This window comes from Myotis daubentonii, chromosome X, assembly GCF_963259705.1.
Source record: "Myotis daubentonii chromosome X, mMyoDau2.1, whole genome shotgun sequence".
Lineage (NCBI taxonomy): Eukaryota > Metazoa > Chordata > Mammalia > Chiroptera > Vespertilionidae > Myotis > Myotis daubentonii.
Genome location: NC_081861.1, coordinates 13747061 through 13753060, shown reverse-complemented (window position 1 = coordinate 13753060; position 6000 = coordinate 13747061).

The following is a 6000-nucleotide window of genomic DNA, read 5'->3' as shown; positions in this document are numbered from 1 at the left end:
TGTTTCTATTTCTGCCTCATCCACTGGTCCTTTTCCACAATCATCAGAGTTACAATTGCCCTGGCTTGCATATCCCCAGAGTCCTAACCCCCCTGCTCAGTTCTCTCAGTTTATCTACCAACCTGACAACATCTATCACGCTCCAGCCACATGGTCCTTTTATTCCTAAATACACAAATCTTCCCTCCACATGGGACTTTTGCACCTATTGGTCCCTCTTCCTGGAATGACCTTCTACTAGGCATATCCTCTCAGTGCTGGATTCTTCTCAGCATTCATATCTCAGTTTAAAGGGCATCTTGTTGAGGAGATTTCTGACCATCCAATCTACTTATCCTCTACTGCCTCACTATGTTTGTTCTCCATTTAGGACTTTCCTTCCCCCCCACCCCCAACTTATTGTTGTCTGTGCAGGCTTGTATCTGTCTTATTCACTGATGTTTCCCTGGCACATAGAACAGTGACTGGCATACATTAGGAGCACAATAAATATTTGGAGGGGTGAACAAATGCACAGGCATAAAGATTGGGCAAGGCTTTAATTCCTGAGTAGGCACGGGATTAATTTTTTGAAGTTTTTATACCTTCCAAAGAAACTAGGACATTTGAGAAATTATTTAAATCTTGGGAATGTTTAGAGTAGAGATGACTCTGAAAGCAAGTGGCCATTTCTTTCAAATAACTGAGGGGCTCACCTCATCACCCAACCATGGTAATTTGTAAAATCACACTAGCCTGTGTATTCAATTTGTTCTTTGAACTTGGGCAGGTTCCATTCTCTCCCTGGGTATCAGTTTCCACACCTAGAGATGAAGGGATTGGATCAAATCCTCAAGTTATTCCTAGTGCCAACACTCAGTTCAGCTAAGTGGTTCTGATCTGGGGTTCTGGAGCCAGACCGCTTGTGTTTAAATCTGGCCACTCACACTTTCTTACTACATTATCTGAAAGCTATTTACATCCTCTGAGCCCTAGTCTATACATTAGGGAAATGGGTATAATAATAAAACTTTCCTTGGAAGGTGACTGCAAGGATCAAGTGAGATGCCCCATAACAGGAGAAGCAGCTGGCTTGGCCTGAAATTTGGTCAGTGCTCAATGTGTCTTAGCTATTATCAACTTATTATTATGCACATTTGGTTCTCCTTAAATGCTCCTAACACTAACATTATCACTAAAAATGCTGACAAACCTAAACCCTGAAGCTGCTATGCAGGAGGAACAACCTCCCTTCGTAAATCCTTTGAGAAGGACCCAATCAAAACAGATTTCTTTATTCACAGTGGAAGGACCTCAGGATTAGAGAGCCCACCAGGCACAGCTCTCCTGAGGTCTAGAGTAATGTGGCTGGTAAGAGGAGACTGTTTTCTCAGCATCTGGATAGTTGGCTGGATTCTGCTTTCCTGGTGAGGCTGTTTCTTGATACATAATTGATTATTCTAATTAAGATACTTCGCTTTTCAAACTGTTAAATATAAATAGGTTAGAACAGTGTGAAAGTGTGGTTTAATGGAATTAAATCAGAGCAGGCTTTCCTGGGATGAGTCTAAAATAGATGTGCAGCTAGCGTGCAGAAATAGCAGTGATAGAAACCTCAGGCTCTGAATGAAACAGACCAAGACATACAAGAAGCCACATTTCCAGGGAATGGCTCCACATGTTCCTCCAAGCAATTGCTTTTCAGGATCCGGAGGCTTCCAACAAACCCAGGAACCTGGGCCAGAATGGCATCTCTCCAAGTCTAGAGAATGCCAGAAATGGGTGTGACAATGAAATGCAATAAGGGCACCCATGGAAATTTAACCTGAGTATCTCTAGGAATATTCTGTAGCTCTGGGTAATAGACCAAGAAGAATCCTTTCTCTATGAGGGTTCTTGGGCCATCCTTTTGGAAGAAAAGCTGAGTTATCAAAATTAGGACTCAAGAACAAGTTGGAGAGCTTAAATCTACCTTGAAGTTGGTGGGGGTGAGAAACATATGGGAAACTGGAGACCAAGGCATGTGAAACAGGAGTAGGTGGCCCTGAGCAAAGACATCCTGGGAGTGCTGTACCATTGGTGATTACTCAAAATCCCTCCCCTTTCCATTTCTTCTAGTGGACACAAGTGAGGTGCTGCATCTCAATCTCTTCTGTTGTTAGGGAAAATTTGGAAAGCACCAGCATGTTGGGATAAAAGGTGGTTTTTGCCATCAGATAAACTGAATTTCCATTTTGGTTCTATTATGTGTTGAATTCTGTCCCTCCAGCAAATTAATATGTTGAAGTGCTAAGCTCAATACTCTAGAATGTGATCCTATTTGGAAATGGGACTGTTTCAGATTTAATTAGATAAGTTAGGATGAGGTTATAGTGTAATAAGGTGGGTCCCTAATCCAACATAACTGATTTCCTTATCATCAGGGGAAATTTGGACACAGACACACACTCGGGAAGAAGACAGCCTTGTGAACATGAAGGCAGAGATCAGGAGGATCTTTCTATAAGCCAATGAGCACCAAAGACTGCCAGCAAAACACCAGAGGCTGAGGGAGAGACCTGGAACAAACCCTGACTATACCTTGATGTCAGACTTCTAGTCTCCAGAACTGAGAGACAATACATTTCTATTGTTTATAGTTTGCGGTACTTGCTTACAGCAGCCTTAGAAAACTAATAAAACCTCCCTCCATAGCTTGACCTCTATTAAGGACATTGGGACCTTGAGCAGGTGAGGCTAACACTTGAAGATGATGACGCCTGCCTTAGAAACTGGCGTGAGGATAAGTGACTAAATAAGAAAAGCAGGTTCTGCTCAGACTCCTGCCTGGGGCCATGAACCAGACATTCTCCCCATATGGATACTCTGGAGTCAGCATGGACAAATGATCAGAATGGGATATCAGGCTGAGTCAGCCTGCCTGTTGAGGTCATAGAGAGGCCAAACCAGTGAAGGCTTACCCACATGGAGGGAAGAAGGAAGGTGCTTCTCCAAGGTTGGAAGCAATGAATTGGCACTCAGTGTCCAATATAGAACATTCTTAAGCCCTTAGACCCCTGCCTACTCTCCTCTCAAAGCCCCAGAGGGCCCTGGTATTCTCCTATAGCTGGTAAGAAAATAGTGGAAATCGTGGTGGTAAATTGCTCAGTCCAGTACCTGACATAACATAACATAAGCTTAGTAACAACCATGGCCCCACCAGACAACAGAAGATAAAGCAAGGACAAGGCTTTCAAAACAATGCTTCCCAGAGCAGCAGGTACTTCCAATCAAGTCCATGGCCCAGACAGAGGTCTGAGCAGGACCTGCTTCCCTTCCTAGTCTCTTGTCCTCACATCAGTTTCCAAGGCAGACATAACCATTCCCAAGTGGTATAATCACCTGCTCAAAGTCCCAGTGATCTCATCAACAGGGAGGTCAAGCTATGGAGGGAAGTGGGATGGAACTACAAGTCCATCTGATGCCAAAGGCCACCTCTTTTTCCGCCAGCATGCCCTTGCTTCTTAAGTTTTTCCATTGGGTCTCCTTGACAGCTAAAGAGAATGAGGCACAAACCCAAGGATGGTCTGGGGCTGTCTCAAATTGCTCTTTTGAAACCTTATGTTACAGCTCAAGAATCTATAAGTATGCATTCAAAGGCATACTACATCCACATTTGTTTAAATATGATAAAATAATCTGTTACCACTTAAAGTAACTATTTTCATCTATTCTTGAAGTAAAATAATCTGTTACCATTAAAGTAACTATTTCCCTCCAGTCTTGAAGTAAAATTGACCCTCCGGGAAGACAGGTCATAGGCAGGCTGTACGATACCAGTTGGAGAAGCCTGGCATTTTACCAGGCTAACATTCAATATTAACAAGTGCTCACCCCTTTCCCCATGGAATAGGAGATGCCTCCTTGCACATTGACCTTAGGGTGCAGACAAAGAGGGTTATGGCTCCCCCAGAACTCCTGAGGTTTCTCACCACCACCACCCACTACAGAGATGGTACTAGTTCCTCCAGAGTGCATCATGCTCTCCCTGACAAGCCCTGTGTATGCTCCCTGCCTCTGTGAAAGTTCAAGATCTTTCATACCTCACCCAGGCTGAGGGATCTGTGGGAAGGAAAGAAAGTGTGACTGTCTCACTGGAGGAGAATTTGCTCTAACTCAGCGGTTCTCAACCTGTGGGTCACTACCACTTTGGCGGTCGAACAACCCTTTCACAGGGGTCGCCTAAGACCATCCTGCATATCAGATATTTACATTATAATTCATAACAGTAGCAACATTACAGTTATGAAGTAGCAACGAAAATAATTTTATGGTTGGGTCACAACATGAGGAACTGTATTTAAAGGGCCAGAAGGTTGAGAACCACTGCTCTAACTCCATATGCCCATGTCCATGACTGGGGGAGGTGGCTATTATGAATACTTGTCTCCCCCCGCCTCTAAATTCATATGTTGAAGCCCTACCCTCCAATGCAATGGTATTAGGAAATAGGGCCTTGGGGATAATTAGGATTAAATGAGGTCATGAGGGTGGAGCTCACAAATAGAATTAGTGCTCTTATAAGAGTGGCAAGACAGCTTGCCTCCACTCTCTGCTCTCTACTATATGAGGATACAATGTAGAAGTGGTTGTCTACAACCTGGAAGAGTATTTTCACCAGAGCAGGACCATGCTAACATCTTGATCTCAGACTTCCAGCCTCCAGAACTATGAGAAATAAGTTTCTGTTGTTGATACTCACCCTGGGTTTGTAGTACTTTGTTATAGCAACTGGAATGGACTGAAACAGCAGCAAACCACAGAGCACACAGAAAGTTACTCCAGGCTGCAGGACACATTTATATGGGGATTTTGTAAGCAAATATTCTCTTCCCTTTGGCCAGAGTACCTCAGTCCAAAGGATTTCAGAATGACAATGGAGGGAGGCATTCTCCAACTACCTAAGTTGAGCCCCAAAGGGCTTACCCAAAGTACACCCAAGAAGGTCCCTTGGGCTCTGGACTGTCCAGCACATGTATAATTTCAGGACCAAAAGTCTGAAGGCACCAGAAGAACCCTTGGAAAAGCCTAGAAAAAGGGAAGGATCAGGAGGCTGGCGTCATTTGCCTTCTCCCAGGAACAGCAGAATGCATCACAGACCCTCCCCAGCAGAAAATGTGGGGGCCAGGGGAACTAGGTCTCCATTATCTGTTGAACAGGACCCTGGGAAGATGAGAATGGATTTGTCCTGAGGCACTTGGTGTGTGTGTGTGTGTGTGTGTGTGTGTGTGTGTGTGTGTGTGTACATGTGTGTGTCGCTACCCTAGTCCAGGATGCTGAATGATTACAACTGCACCATGAGGGTAGAGATGTGGGGGGTCTTCAGTGCTCAGCTCAGTGCCTGGCACATAGAAGTTACCCAAAAGATATTTGTCAGATGAATGAATGGATAGGTAGATACATAGGTGTGGAGAATATTGGGGTGATAAATGGCAGGTTGGGAAATGGTAGGAAATGCTACAGAAAAAAGTGGTATTCAAGTTCCAAGATGGTGGTGGAGTAGGTGGTTCTTGCACATACTTCCTCCTAGGATAAAACTGGAAATACAACTAAATTGTGGAATGATTACCCTGAATAACCAATTGAAGACTAGCTGAAGAGAAGACTTATAACCAAGGATTTGCAGAAGAAGCCACATTAAGACTGCACCTGAACAGCAGCATGCATGTTATGATTGAGATTGAGCCTCACAGTCAGCCAGCCTGAAGGTCAATCCCATGCACAAACAAGCCAATAGAAATCAAGACTCAATTACAACAGGAAGGTACACATAACCCACACAAGGGACATTCCTAGAGTATCCAGCTCAGGAGATCCAGGAGACCTCTCACCACTGGGTCCCACAGGACACATGCTACATAAGGCCATCCCACAAAGACTGGGAGTCATAGCAGATCTATCTAATACATACAAATAAACACAAAGACACAGTCAAAATGGGGAGACAACGCAGCAGGCCCTAATGAAAGAATAGGAGTCTCC